This window comes from Pezoporus flaviventris, unplaced genomic scaffold (assembly GCF_033815535.1).
Source record: "Pezoporus flaviventris isolate CSIRO_AGI_PZ_B2104156 unplaced genomic scaffold, CSIRO_AGI_Pfla_v1 ptg000045l, whole genome shotgun sequence".
Lineage (NCBI taxonomy): Eukaryota > Metazoa > Chordata > Aves > Psittaciformes > Psittacidae > Pezoporus > Pezoporus flaviventris.
This window is the reverse complement of record NW_026892593.1, coordinates 7,411,959-7,427,707: the sequence shown is the minus strand read 5'-3', so window position 1 is coordinate 7,427,707 and position 15,749 is coordinate 7,411,959.

Genomic DNA, 15,749 nt, shown 5'->3' with positions numbered 1-15,749 from the left:
GCAGTTTATGGGATATCGTAGATAAATACTTGCAATTGGACCAACCAACTTTATTCTGTCATGAATAGTCTTAGTATCTCATTGATGGCAAACTAGGAACTGCAAACCATAAGGATGTAAGAACACGGGTTTTATAATTTTTGTCATGTCAAATGGTCCTTTGGACCCATTGATTCCAACAGTGGCCATAAACAGACCTCTAGGGAAGAGTAAGGAAAGAATGAGCTGTGTGAGGACAAGGACCTTACTAATGCTTCCCTCTCTGTGGACTTCCTGAGCCTGATAAAATTGTTCTGTTTACTAACCCTGGATGGAATATGTCTTCTAGAATTTCATCCATCCTTTGGACATCAAACATTCTGCATGCAGAACAGTCTGGCAAGTAGTAATACAGTTCCTCTATGCATTGCTTTAAGAAACACCTCGTCTTGTTTTTAAAATACTCCCACTAGCTTCCTGTTATTGCCTCTAGCTTTGCTACTGACGCTGAACATTGATGAAGACCGACTTTTTTATTGACTGAATTATCATTGAGCAGCCCATTCCTCTTCTCCATGATCAACATGATTTTGTAGATCCTTATCATACCTCTCACACCATGTATTTTTCAAACTGAAGAGTGTGGGTGGGTTGTGAATTTATACAGCAGTAAAGAGGTGGGTTCTTCTTTGTTCACGATTTCTTGTCCAACATGTTCCTAACATGCACATAAAAATGACTGCTACTGTTGAACCCAGCACAGTATCACTTTACATTTGCCTACACTAAATTTCATCTGGCATTTTACTGCCCCATCAGTCTTGTTGGTTGTTCTGCAACACTTCACAGCTGGCTCTCACTCTAGTACCTTTAATAACTTTGTAGCACCAGCAAACCTTATCATCAATTACTCTCTTTTTTAGGTCATTTGTGAATATATTAATCAGCATAGGTCCCAGAACATATACTTACAGAATCCAATGCTGACATCCCTGATCTGTAAGGACTATTTATTTAATCATTTTCTCAGTTTTCTATATTTTACTGAATATTTTATACATGCTGGGACCTTCTCACTTAACCCATTGCTTCTCAGTTATCTTTAAAAAATTTTCCATTCATTTTGATTTTAAACATTTTCTCTGTGGACATCATTGCCCCTTTTCTCCTGGCCACAAGGAAAGCCTTTCTTGTAGGAATTCCCCCAGTTTCTTCTGAAGTGAATGCCCATACAAAGAATTACTCTGCCTTCTTCAATAGACTTGTCTTTCCTCAGCTATCTTTTATATTTTGGGCTCCAGCAGGTTTCTTCTTTGAAGCAGCATCCTAAACACTGGAACTCCCCCACCAGTATATTTTAAAAGCTCCCTCACAACCTTCTTGAATTTAAATGCCAGCAGTTTGTTCCCTTATGGTTCATCTCTCCTGCTCAGACCATCTCTGTTTTCAATGAACCTGGAGTAATTTCCTTTTTCCATCATCTTCTCATCAAGCATTTCCCTTCCCTTCGCCTTGTGCTGTTGGGGTTGTAGGTGATTCAGGTTCCTTATGATCTCTACCTCATTTGTGATGAGCAAAAAAAAAAAAAAAAACATATAATCCTCTTTCAGGTAGCAAACATTTATTTTTTTTTCTGATGATTATATCTTCTACTCCTTCTAAGTAAGCACTTTCCCTCCTTCCAGTTTGGGTTCCTGATTTCAGAAAAGTGTCCTTAGTACTGTATGCTACGCTGATAATATCTGGTGGAGAAAACCTGTCACTGGGATCTTTTTTTACTTTTTCCAGCTTCTGTGATGTTTCTGAACCTCTCCTTAATGAACAGCTCCATCTCTCAGTTTGCTTTTTAGCCCACCTGCTTTTAGTCCTACACCTATGCCTATTTGAACACTAGAAGTCTCCAACATGTCCCTGAAAGTGTGGTTGATTAATTTTCCTGTCTCTCTCAAGTTCTCTTATTCAACATCCCAAGTCTTATGGGCTTGAATTCTGTCTCTGGAGCTTTCATGTTGCTAGTACTACTGCAGTGTGCCACTTTCTCACAGGGAAGATACTCATCATTTGACATGTCATAGAGTAAACTAGGAAACTGTTTCCCTTTTGGCTGAGCTTCCCCTTCATTTTTTCTCCACATGAATGCAAAGGTGACTTCCAAGCTGTTTTGTATGTCCATGTAATCTAAGTCACCTCACTTCCTATTATTTCCTTAATACAAAAGCTAGAAAGCATAAACAAGTATTGTAACAGTAATTGCTGTAGTAAATATATGAGGTTTACATTTATGAAGTAGAAACTTTGTCTTTATATGCTTTGCTTTAATGATCAGAATGACATTTAAGACCTTTTGCAGATGGGGGGGAATACAATCTTGCATATCTGAATTTTAAAAGAAGTCATTAGAGTCAATTTCTGGAAACCAGAATGTTTTAAAAGGGCAACATCTCATCTTATAAATTCTTAAAATTCCAGACAATATAGTGTCACAAAAGAATTTTCCATATTCCCCCCAAAATAAAGATTTAAAAAATGTTCTAGGCAACCTTTGTGCAGGAAACAGAACGAGGCTGTTGTGTATGTCATTCTCGGGAACTGACTTTAAACACTAATTCCTTCAGTGTTTTTCTCAATTTGTAACAACCAACAAAATACCAGAGGAAGATAAACCTATCTTGAAAACTCTGCATCTGCAAGCAGTCCTTCCTAAAACAGTAAATGGCAATAGTAAAAAAATAACTGCCAAGGGTACAAGGTGGTGGTGTTCAATACTGAAACTGCAGCACTTCTTGAAGGCACAAAACAATCAGTGTAAGGTGGTATAAATGGTACAACTGTGGGGTCCTAGGACCATAGGTTGAAACTATAAGATGGGGACTAAACTCCAGAACTGTTGTTTTCTATTTGGAAACTCAGTGTTTCATGTGAGTCAGTGCGTCATTGATAAGACTTAGTGCTTCTATTTACAAAATAATTGGAATTTTATATACATAATTTTTCATAAAGATGCTCGCCTTGGTATTCAGATCTTGGTTTTCATTTGGCAGATCTGCATTTTGAAGTCTAAGCCAATCTGAAATATGGACAGATATCCAAACCATGATAAGGCATGTATGTTTTAAATGTTTCATGTGAAAGGGTCAATTTAGGTTATATGCATAGTATTTGTAAAGAAAATAAAAAGTCCTCTGGGTTTTTTTGCGCTGTTTTGGCACCTTGAAAATACTGTCCTGCTGTGGCATCTGATGAATTCTGTTATTGCACATGATTTTTCCTCTAGACTGGTTAATTTTTGAACAACTATGTGATTTCCTACAACTGTTCATGAGCAGACTGAAGTAAGAGTAACCAATATCTGCTATGTAAGAATCATCTTAAAATCAATATAAATGAAAGCTGTAATTATGTCATAATATGGACAGATCTGTTATATTGTACAGTAGAAATTGGCAATTTGCTGTGCAGTAGCTACTGAATAGAGAGGGACATATGATATTCCAATTACTTCATTTGTCAGAGATTCAATCTGCAAGTCTGGTTTTACCTGGATACCTGAAGAAGACTCTTTAAATAGCAGCAGCAGTGATACCCTTCCTCACTGCATGTTTAAAGGTTGTTCCACAAGTTGCTTTTGCAGGCACAGGTACAAACGTGGCAACTCTATTTCCTGTTGAATAACCTTCCTAACATCTGGTTTGTGGGAGTTTCCATAGAATCACAGAATGGCTGAGGTTGGAAGGGGCTTCTGGCAGTCATCCTGTCCAAACCCCTGCTCAAGCAGGGCCACCTACAGCCAGCTGCTGAAGACCTTGGCCACACAAATTCTGAGTATCTTCAAGGAGGGAAACCTGACAACCTCTCTGGGTGACCTGTTCTACCTAGAGCTTATACCTAGAGTTTTTTCTTGATTGTCTTGGATATAAATTTTTTTTTTGTTTGTTTGTTAGCAAAGTATATCCCTTGAGATGTCAGCATGTTACTGTTATGATGGGAATGAAAATGAGAGAAGGGGTCCTAGCCAGTGCCCTTGATACCCTACACTAATCTGATGGCTTGCAGAACTACTTTGTACTAGATTGGCTTGAAGCAGGTATGCAGCTCAGCTCATCTGCACTGCTGTGTCTTTAGCTCATCATATATGTTTTGGTACCTGCCGTGGCAATTGGAAGAAAGGAACAAAAGGTGAACAACGAAAACACTTAATTACAGGAGTATTAGGCAACATACGACAACACATCCCACAGAGAACTTGTGCTTTTGGGAATAACCTGACAGCTGTTGCAAGAAGTGCCTGATTTCCAAATAGTATTGGCAAAAACTTCTCTACATTCTCTCTCTTTTTTAAAATGTTTTACTGTAGACCAGACTACAGAGGACTAATATGCAATTAGGAGGCAGCTATACAATTTTGGACCACTGTCCTTTGATAAGTGGCAAAGTGCTTGTCTAAGTGAGAGAGAGTCCGACTTGGTGGCACAGACTTCCCTGCATGTGTGTTGGCAGGGAAGTTTTATACAAAAAGAAAGACCTATTTTCTAAAGTGCGTGTTAGTTGCTAAAAGCTCTGTTAAAAGGATGCTTCACTGAACAAATTGGATTTAAAATGTGTGTATGATTTGTCAAAACTATAAACTGTGGGGGTGATACTCAGCTGACTCTGTGTAGCTGTCTATTGTAGAAGGCTATATTTAATCTAGTCATTCCTGGCTCCCTTTGCAGTCAATAAAGAGAAATAGGCACTTATAGATCATAACTCATCTACACTTAAAGTAGATGCCATTTATGCCCTAATACTGAAGTGTCTGTAATTGGCTATAAGAGTTGAGTTTGACTGTCTTAGATGCAGGCTTGTAAAGTAAGGTGAGATGATTCCCACCCTGAGGCACTGTTATTCTAGTGTGACTTCCCACAATGCAGGCACAAATAGGAGATGTGTAATTCAAAAGAGAAAATGCGTGAGCAGTACTTCCCCTATTAGTGCTGCAAAGCTATAGATGTTGGGAAGCATGTGTCATTTGTTAAAGGAGGTCACTTAATGACTAACCAGAAAGAAACAAATAACCAAGGAAAGATCTGTAAGAGTGTAGTGAATATAGAATTTGATGGAAACCATGCTGGGTCATGTGCATTATTTTTACCAAGACAGTCCACTGCAACACAACAATACTAATACAGCTGAATTTTCCTTACTTTGAGCTTTATTCTGCTCTTATAGCAGTCTTACACACATGTAGCTGCATGTTTTTTTAATGAAATTTCTCCTAGTTTAGGCAACGTACATGAAAGTGTCATTAGTCTTTGACTGCAATTTGCTTCTGATCACTCTATTTGTTCTTAGTAGAAAATACTTCCTGTCAGTTCCTGCAATGCAGTTTTGAACTGTGTTTTATGAAATGATTTCTGCAGTAGTACTTCTGATGAAATGTTATCACTAATACTTTTTTTTATTACTGAAAGTCTGTTCCCCTTTTGATCTTCTAAATGTCTTCCAACATTTTAAAATCCTATGCTTTTGCTCGTGAATCTTCATTTACTTTCCTTCTCTGCTATTCTCCAGGCGGTGCTCTGCAGATTGACGTAACTGACTCGGATGGCTTGATACTATGGAACCTCAGATATTATGGTAATGAGCATGATAGCTACATTAGATTCTAAGAAGGACTTCAGGGTCATCACAGATAATTACCTTAACATGAGCTGTCTGCAGGGCTGTGACTAAAAGGAATAATGTGAACTTCAGAATTACGTTAAGGGGAAGGTATATCAAGCAGAGGTAGGAAAATAACCTGAAGTTTGTGTGTGTGTGGGTGTGTGCATGTGCATCTTTGGCTGAAGCATTGCTTACGGGGCACAGCTGGAGGCAGATCATCAGCACAGCTCTGGCAGTGCTCCAGTGAGCTGCAGGGAATCCATGTCCTTAGATGTGCTGCAAGTGTAAAGTAATCACACATTCATGATCAAGGTGATTATCAGAGTTGGGAAGAACATTCTCCCTTGGATTGGACAGATTAGTTTGAGCTTAGATTTTTTTTTCCCTGTTTTTAAATTTGTCTTTTTCAGTATGAGATAAGGGATATTCAGTTGTATTTAGTCTACCCAGTGTCCTGACTCTAACCAGCTCTCAGACTGTGATGGTACATTACTCTTTTCCTCTCCCCTTGTTCTCACTTCCAACACTAAGGGGCTGGGATTTTGCAATATATACAAGGTGCCTGGATGAAGCTGCTAGTAGGCAGCCAGCCTAGGTGGCCTCATTGTTTCTTCTTTTCTTCATGGATGTGTCCATGTGGGAGGTAGGTGTGCTCTGCATCTTGTCCCATACATAGTCTTTGTTCCCATGCTGCAATTACTGGCATACATATTTTCCTCAGATTTCTTTGGAAGCAAACATGTTGGGTAGGCAAAAACCATGCCTTTTGAAAGTCTATATAAGCAACCTGGGAAGAAGGGCTGTGCAGCAAGACTCAGCTAGTTTCTAGGGAAGATTTATATTTAGCCTGCTACCTCTAGTCTGTAAACTACTTGAGTACCTCCTAGGAGAGGATCTGTAAGAGCCTGACCTTCTGTTTATGTAAGAGTGTGACAAGTAAAATGATGTACTCAAGTGATCCAACAGAAAATACTTTCTGCCACTAATATATGTGCTCACCAAAAAGGCCCAATATCATGCCTATAAGTCACAGTACAGGCAGCACGAGAAGACTCTTAGGAGTTCAGGAAACTGTGTCTGAATTTATGCTGCAGTCCTGGATGATTCACATTCACCCAACTATAACTAAATTCTCGACTGGAAAAGAGTTTTGCACTCTCATTGCCTATAGTTAAATGCTCAGTATTTGCCTCTTTAGTACAGACAAAATGAGAATGGTGCGTGTGTTGTGTAACAGAGCACTGATATAATGAGACCCATAAAATCAATCAAAACTTTCCCCATGTTTCCCCAGTATTGCCAATCAGGGACAGAAAGAAACAGAAGGAGCATTCCAAAAAAAAACTTTTGCAAATTGTTTGATATTGTTTGATACTTCTTTGAACTTATGTCTGAATTTCCTTAAAAGTAGTTTAATGACAGAGGAAAGTATTTATTATATTCTTGCAGATATGGTCTAGAGAGGGAATCTGCCTCTTTTGTGACCTCAAAGATTAACACTCTAGCATTACCAGAGATCACAGACTAGGAAAAAAGTCAGATAAATGTTTTAAATGGCAAGTCATGTCAGACTAACACCAAGGACTTTAACAAATGAAAATTCCTTGCTAACAAACTGACATTACTCTATTTAAAGGTCAGCTGACAAAAGGTTATGACTCCCAGGCAATCTCTCACAGGCTGTGAACAGTACCTCCCTGGGGAAACACTGACCTTTTCCGGGGGAGGAGCTATCAAGGCTCATAAAAGTCAGTAATTTCCCAAAGAAATATAACAATAATTATGCACTGAACTAGGAGTGGACTTCTAATAGCTTCTAATAGCTGGTTGATCTAGGGCAGAAGAGACACTATGAAGTCCGTTGGTTCAATGGTTCACTTCTGCACTTTCTAAATGGTGCTGCATGCCAGTGGGTGCACTGATAATATGGAAGCAGGTTGCTGGAGCTCAGATGAGAAATGCTTTTGCCACAGAAGCTGGGCCCTTTCCAGGTGTCATTGCCATTTCAGGAGTTTTTGAAGATGGCTTTATGACTATCTGGTTACAGCGGATTTTCTTGCAGCTTCCATGACTTCAGTAAATTAAACCAGTTCTGCATCATCTGAGAACTGAGGCCCATTGCCTTGAAATAACATTAAGATGAAACTCCTCTTGCAGCCTCCATCTGGGCAGATCTGTTAATAAGAGTATTAGCTAGATGACTGCGAGCTGCTTGCACCAAACAAATCATAGAATCATAGAATCTTAGAATCATGGAATCATAAAATGGTTTGGATTGGAAGGGACCTTAAAGATCATCCAGTTCCAACCCTTCTGCCATGGACAGTAGACTAAAGGCCTGTCCAGCCTGGCCTTAAACACTACCAGGGATGGGGCAGCCACAGCTTCTCTGGGCAACCTGTGCCAGTCTCTCACCGCTGTCATAGCAAAGAACTTGTTAGTAATGTCTAACCTAAATTTCCCCTCTGTCAGTTTAAAGCCATTCCACCTTGTCTTCTCACTACATGTCTTTGTAAAAAGACCCTCTGCAGGTTTCTTGTAGGCCTCCTTTAGACACTGGAAGGTACTGGGAGGAAGTTCCTTGGATGCCACACTAACCTTGAAACAGCTAAAGGCAAATTTACTGAACACCCACAGAAAACCGCCTGAGATCCATCTCACATGCTCAAACCTACCAATACCTAGATGTAGTGATCACAAGTACAGAGTAACTACATTGGACAAAAGGGCAGTAGAAAGCAGAAGCCAAAGAGGGGATAGGTTGCGTACACTGTTCATTATGAATATACCCTCACTTTAGAAGTGCATCTGTGTTGTCGTAGGTATGTGTTAGGTCTCCTATTTGTCACAGGTGGTCTTACAAATTGTCAATGAAGATCTCATGTAGCAGAGCTCAGTGAATACTGGATTTGAAAACCAAATTCAGCCTACCTTTATTCAAAATAAGGAAGAATGCTGAAAGATGCTTTAAAATGAAGCTTTCAAAAGTGTCAGGTTATTTTTATTTTCTCAATGCTTTTGTAGCAAGGAGGCTGCTGTATAGCATTAAAGAGCACACCAGGCTCCACTGCACCATTGTTATGGAAAAACTCCCATCATTTTCAGGCTATGTACTCTAGTTCAGCTGTAAATTATTGGATTTGACAATGGACTCACTTGTGGGAAACACTGTAACCTGAACTATGCAGGAAGGCATAAATGATTATAAGAATCTCCCTTTTTTGGCCTTCAAATTAATGAATCTATGTTCATTGCAGACTGCTTTTTCCCTGCCAGGGATGCATCTTTTAAATTCTGCAGGGGAAAGCAGTGCTGTGGTGAGATTTTATCATGCTTCTACCTACTGAAGTCCAATTCTTCCTGCAGCTAAATGAAGATTAGGATGTACACTGAAACATAAAATCTTGAGTGGAGCTCTCCATGTACAGCTACCAGAAAGTCATCACCTATGCTGCAGAGACTATGGAAAGACCTTCAGTTTCCTGCACAAGCAATTGGTTAGATTCTGTTCTGTCTGATAAATGATACTGCCTGTGTTTAGGGTCCCTGGCTGAGACTGTTTTTGCATTTAGACTTGTGGAACAACCTTGGTGACAAATGCATGGCTGGAGGCCCCCATATTAGTCTGGACTCACTGAGCAACTGAGCAGCCTTAACAGTCACTGAGAAGGCAGCTGCACTCTGACATCCTTACCTGAGCCAGACACATCTCTCTGATGGGGGAAGATTGCTGGAAATCATATTCTAGGGCTGTCAGCTGTATGTTGAAGTCTATTGCCTCCCCAAGTCTGCTGATCGTCCTACTACGAACACCATGGCATTATCTGAGTGCTGTTTCCTGATACCTCCTCTGCTGAAACCATCTTACCTCATCCATCACAGCACTCATCTAGCTGAGATTCCCTTTGCTGATCCAAGCACATTTAAACCATTTCTTGCTGCTCTCATGCTATACTAGGAATAGAGGTTATATCCTACACTTCATTAGTCATTGCCAGTGACTTCTTGCGCAATTCAGGGATCTGGTGCAAATTACTCAAAGATCTTCTAGCTATCCGTAAAGCAAACCACCTGAAACTCCTACCATATTCAAAGGGGGTTAAGGTGTCCAGCAGCTACTAAAAATTACAGATATTTTAAAGGCAGGCTTTCTTCCTAGTTCTATTTCTCCAATGTCTTTACCCATCTTTTCTGACCAATACCATTTCCTTAATTCTTGAGCAGTTCCCTTCCTCTGTGGCATGCCTACCTCATGAGAGACCTCTTTGCTCCTTAATTTCATGGTTTTGTTACAAATATTCTACTTTAACATGACTCCTCTATTTGAGTTTGTTACTCCATTGTGCACGCTTTAGAACATTTTGGAGATTCTGTTTGTGTCAATGAAAATATTTGTCTGAAAATTATGCTAAATAGGGGCCTACTATGCCAAAAAAGAAAAAGATCTACTTATAATAACTGTCACAAGACATTTGCATGTTGCACAGGCCTCAGGCATACAGTGGTGTACTTGCAGATTTCAGTCTTATGCTATGTCAAGTAGTCTGTCATCCCCTCTACTGCTAAAGAATAATGTGCTGCCTGTAGGTGAGTCTGCATTTGTTCTCATCACTGATAAACACAGGGGGGTATTATATAAACATATCTGCAGCATCATTATTCAGTGTTACTTGCTGCATGACATCGGTTGCATGACTATTCTCAACATCCGACTGGAGTTCTTCTATTCGCAATTCCCACCTTTCGGGTGAGAATGGAAGATCGATTTGCTGTCATTCTTCTTCCTTGTGTACTCACCTGCTTAGAAATAAGTCCACCTAGAGGTGTTACTGCAGCGAGTGTAACACTTCTTCCTTTTTACAACATGTCAGTGAATCACAATTCTCTTCCAAACCCTCATGACTTCAGGTGAGGCAAACTGAGAACTGCAGGCAGAAATAAGTTCATGGGCCTGTGTCGCTGAAGTGAATACATTTACCATTGATTTCAGCAGGTACAGAAATCCACTCGAGATTCTTTTCACATCATTTAACAGAACTGACCCACCTCTCTGCTTTTACGCATTGCGGCTGTATCAGTGGTGCTTCAAATGTCAGAATTTGTTTCAAACAAACAGTATATAAATGTTGCTCAGAAAATCTGTACACTTCATATATGGTAAGTGGGAGCTCCTACTACTATTGATGCTTTCACAACCCATGGCAAGCCCCAAATGTCTATGTATTTACTTTTAGATATACAAGGACAAAGTAAGTCCATCATCCATATGTTCTTTTCAGCAATCTAGGAAGCCTGTAGGAAATGCATGTTTAAAAATTCATAACTTTTGTTGCTATCATATATCTCAGTAAAAGCTACAGAAAAACCAAGACTTAAACTTCATGTTTAAGCTTTTTTTTCTTGCTGTGGAGACCATTCCACTAAATTAAATCATCAAGCTGTGCCTACATATTCCAAATGTTTATAGTAAGCTCAACCAATTTTGCTTAAGGGTCTAAAAACACTTCTCTTTTGGTTAAGAACAAATTAGGGCACAATTTCAGAAAATGGGATTTTTCAACATGTAATTGTAAGCACTTAAAAACATGGATGATTCACAAAACAAGAAACCTTTCATACTTAGCTGCAATCATTGCTATTTCTTGCTTTAGAAATGTATGTTCATTTTCTCTAGCTGTTGAAAACATAAAGCTATATGTGTAGAAAGAATTCCCCCTTCCTGAGAAAGGAGATCTTTTTAGTTGAGCTCCTAATTGGCTTCATTTGTGCAACCTGAATATTTTGACAAGGACATATGTTCTTTTTGTTCTGTTCTACTCTTTTCTATTCTATTCTACTCTACCCTACCCTACCCTACTCTACTATACTCTATCTGCACCATCATCAGTCATAAATGTCTTAAACTGGAAATGATTAGGTACTAAAATAAGAAACAAAAGAAACATTTTTTTTTCTCCCCCAAAGTGATTTCTATGCTAGGTTGTAGAGCTTGGGTTTGTCTTGAGCAGATGACTCCAGAATAACTGGAAATTGTTCAGTGGCCACAATTTAGGCTTTAAAGTTTAAATGTTATTACAGGGCTTTTAGGAATTTCATGTTCTCCTATGCTGGAAAACATAAATTAATCACTTTTATTGAGATAAGGATATCAGAATTCAATTTAATTTCTTATTTTAGTGTTCATTTGGACAGTTAGGGCTGAGTGAATCAGTTTGGTGATAAATGGATCCATTATATTAGGATCCTGCCCTGATGCAGTTCTCTCCTTATCAGGTTCTTCGAAAAAACAAGATGTATCAGTAATACTTTTTCCTCCTTTTGATTAGCCACTGTAAATCATCACTATTGTGGGGAGTGAGAGCTCTTGTCATGCTCAGCAAAAATATATTAACTGTTCCTAAATCTGAGACACAAATTGTCTATAATCTCTATAAAGGTGGGGGTCATCCAGATCATATTCTTCTCCCAGATTTGATTGAGTTGGCATGCAGCTCCTTTTTGAACACATAGGTCCTTAACTACTTGTAACTAGGATATAGTTGAACGATCTTGCTTATTACAGCATGCAGTGGTTTCTTGAAAAGTTGTATTGCTTTTACAGTTTAAGCTAGGCCAGGTGCAGGATTGCTTTAGATTACTTGAGGTTAGGAAGACACTGATTTGCATAGCTTCAGGGCTGTTGGAATCCTTTGGGAAGTCAAATTTTCTTTTATTTGCTCTCAGTTCTACAGTTCCTTCTGCCACTTATTCTCATTGGGTAAGCCTTTCCTTTTTCTAGTGTTTCCAGCAAGATGTTGCACCAGAACTACACAGATATGTTTCACCCAGGCTCTTCAAAGGACAGCATCAAAGTTTTGCAAATTCAGAATTTTGCCTCTTTTGTCAGAAAGCAGTGGTCAAGTCTCCACCTGTTTCTTCTTCAGAAGAAAAATGAAATTTTGATTGTGTTTTCTGTCAGTATTTTCCATCTATTCTTGTCCCTTTTTTGCCTCACTCTTCTCATTTATGACCCTTATCCTCATCCAACATAAACAACCTGCCTCTAGGTACTGTTTTCCGTTGCTCCCACTTTTGATGCATGTGTACCCATATTTAGTATTTCTGATACTTACCCAAGTTAAGAGGTCACAACCTTACATAGTATTACTATGTTTCTTGGGCACTCATGGCTTAGTGAGTCACTGCTTCCTAAAGGTCTCCCTTATTCCCTCACCAATTATCTGTGAAGTCTGCCTGTTTCTCACATACCTCCTCCTTATCACTTTTTCAATTCTAGCTATTCCTCATGGTACTGTTACATTCTTCAGCTTCTCACATTGTTATTTGTTCAGCCCAGTATTTTTCTCCTGTCTTGTCCAGCTGTTTCTCACGCTCTGTTCAGTTAGCTTAACCTCAGGTTAAAACCTATTCAGCATTCCAGTCATCTGCCTGTGATCCTAACACTCCCCTGTTCACAGGTCATGCCCCAAGGAGATACCTCGCTCCATCTCTGTGCCACTGAGTAGATCTCCTATAGCATTCGCAATGTGGGCTGCACACATCGGGCCAGGATCTTGACTCGAAAATGCTTGACCTGTGCAGGGTGTGCTGGGCTGCGGTGAGACTTCTCACCATTGCCAGCACCAGCATGACCCTTCAAAAGCAAAACAGCATGTATATAGTGGGTCACTTCCACCCTGTAACACTCCTGTAGTTACCAGTGCATGCTAGACCTTTCTGCTCATTTGGCTTCACTTCATGCAACCTCTGGTCCCATGGACTGAACTTGCTCTGTTGTAAGCAACTGTACTGCTCACTTCTGTTTGAAAATATTCTTGTTTGTGTATCAGAGTCTTTGGGAAGTGAACCCAATAAATACGCAGTAAATGAGGTGATGAGATTAACTAGAGAAGTTCACTCCTGATCTGAGCTATATGCTAATGCAGACATACTAACATCATCATAACAGTTAAGCTTAAAAACCTATCTCTGCACCTGGTCTTTTTTGAATTCAGGCAACGAGAACTACATATCGCATTTCACTTGTTTTCTTACTTACCTTACAATAGCAACAGGGCTTTATTATGTCTCCCAAGAGACGGCATGTATGTACCAGATCTGGGATCACTTGGGAAAAGTGTTCCCAAGATCGGTTGGACTGCCTGGATCCTTCTCTTCACTGTAGAGATGGGCCTAATTAGACCAAATTGAGTACCCAAACCAAATGTTAAGACCTAACAATGGAGAGATGAGGCAGTGCGGATGATTATGCCAATCTACAAAAAGAAGCTGCTTTCTGCAGCCTCCAACTTGGGTTCCTCTTCCAGCTGTTTGGCCAGCAGTGTGCCAATGTGAAGCTTTTTGCTAGACTTTCTAATAAAAGGGAAAACCAAGTGGCAGTTCTGAGCATAGCTTATGACTTAAGAGGACAGAATACTTGTCTGATGGGAAAAAAAAAGAGGGAAGGGGGGTGGGAGAACCATTTTTTATCATCTATGAGGCTGATGTTCTTTATCTCATTCTCTACTAATTTACATCACAAATTTATGCACTACCTTTATGATCTACTCTTAAATGTCTTGAATGTTTCCATTCACCATTTGTGAACCATGGCTATCTTGCTCTTTCCCTGTGATATCTTCGTCCTTCTCTCTGCTGACCATGCCCCATTTCAGTAGCATACCCCTATCCTTAGTGCCTAGGTTGGAAAGCATTTTAAAAGATCAATGGTAGAGAACAGTAAGATCTCTCCAGATTGGTATTTCCCCTGAAGCATCACCAGGTGTTATTTTCCGTAAGTCATTTCCTTTTCCCATCAGAATTCTTTCACTAATTCCCATGCAGCCAGGCTTTACCGTTTTCCGTATTTGAAAACCAGATAAAACCCCTCAACCTACTATATTTAAATTTTCCTATAAAAATAGTTTCTTACTGAGATATCAAGCAATTAGACAATCTGTTGTTTGGTAAATGCAGATTATGTTTTATCCCATTTTTGATTTATTTTTTATTCCAAAATTTTTTTCTGGAGTCTCACATAATGTTAAGGTCAGAAACAGTTATTTTGTAGTTACTGGTATCTCTGTTTCCAGTGGTGCATTGTTTCTATTTTCAGTATTCATAAAAATGCACTTCTGCCATTTACATTTTCTCAGAAATATTTTATACATTATCACAAATTTCACCCCTTTTTTTTTAATTCTATGTATCATTCAGTGGAGATCACCCAATCCGTCTAAAATTCTAAACCTTTTTACTTCCACCTCAGATGAAAAATTTGCCATCTTGCTTTTACTTAGATTTTCAATTACTTTTTCAGCATTTCCTTGACATACCTGTTCTTGATCAATATTATTTTAAAAATCTATTTATTTTTCTTATATGACACCCAATTGCTTTTTTTGCTGTCTTTATATTGATAAAATCCATTCAGTTATTTTCATGATTTCCATTAGAATTTCCTTAAAGTCGCAATTTGCCACAGTATCACTTTATTTCTAACACCTTAAATATAGTATCAGAGGGATGAAAGGGACCTTGAGAGGTCATTTAGTTCATCGACCTGTCACAAACCAGGACCACTGAGAAATGGTTGTCTAATCTACTCTTAAAGATCTCCAGCTACAGAGATTATCTATTTCTTCAAGTCCAGAACTGCACTATCATTTCTATCACTAGATTTTCTGCTGTTTAATTTTAATGTTACTTGTTTGAATTTAAGCTTGAATTTTTTACCAATAACATGAATGGATGGTTTTCTTCCTTTTTGCTGCCACCTTTTGCAGTTTTGAGTAATTATTGAGATGCAGCTCAGCTGTGTCTTCCTCTGCCCAGCTAGTCCAAATTTTTTCCCAGGGTGGACTTGTGTGCGTGACTACTGATTTGTCTTATTGCTCTTCTCCATACTCTGTCTAATTGATCCTTATCACGCTTGAGCCCAAGAACATCCATCAGCAGAGGTTATATTGTGTGTTGCTTCAAGTATTTTGGAAACAGTATATCTGCTTGTTGCTACTAGATATTTGTCTTTTTTTTTTTTTCAATGAAAGTGCTGGATTAATTCAGATTCAGTTTGTAATCTTCTCTAAGTCATACACCCCTGCAGAACAACTCCTTAATTAGTTGCCTTCTTCCTATATTTTTGTATC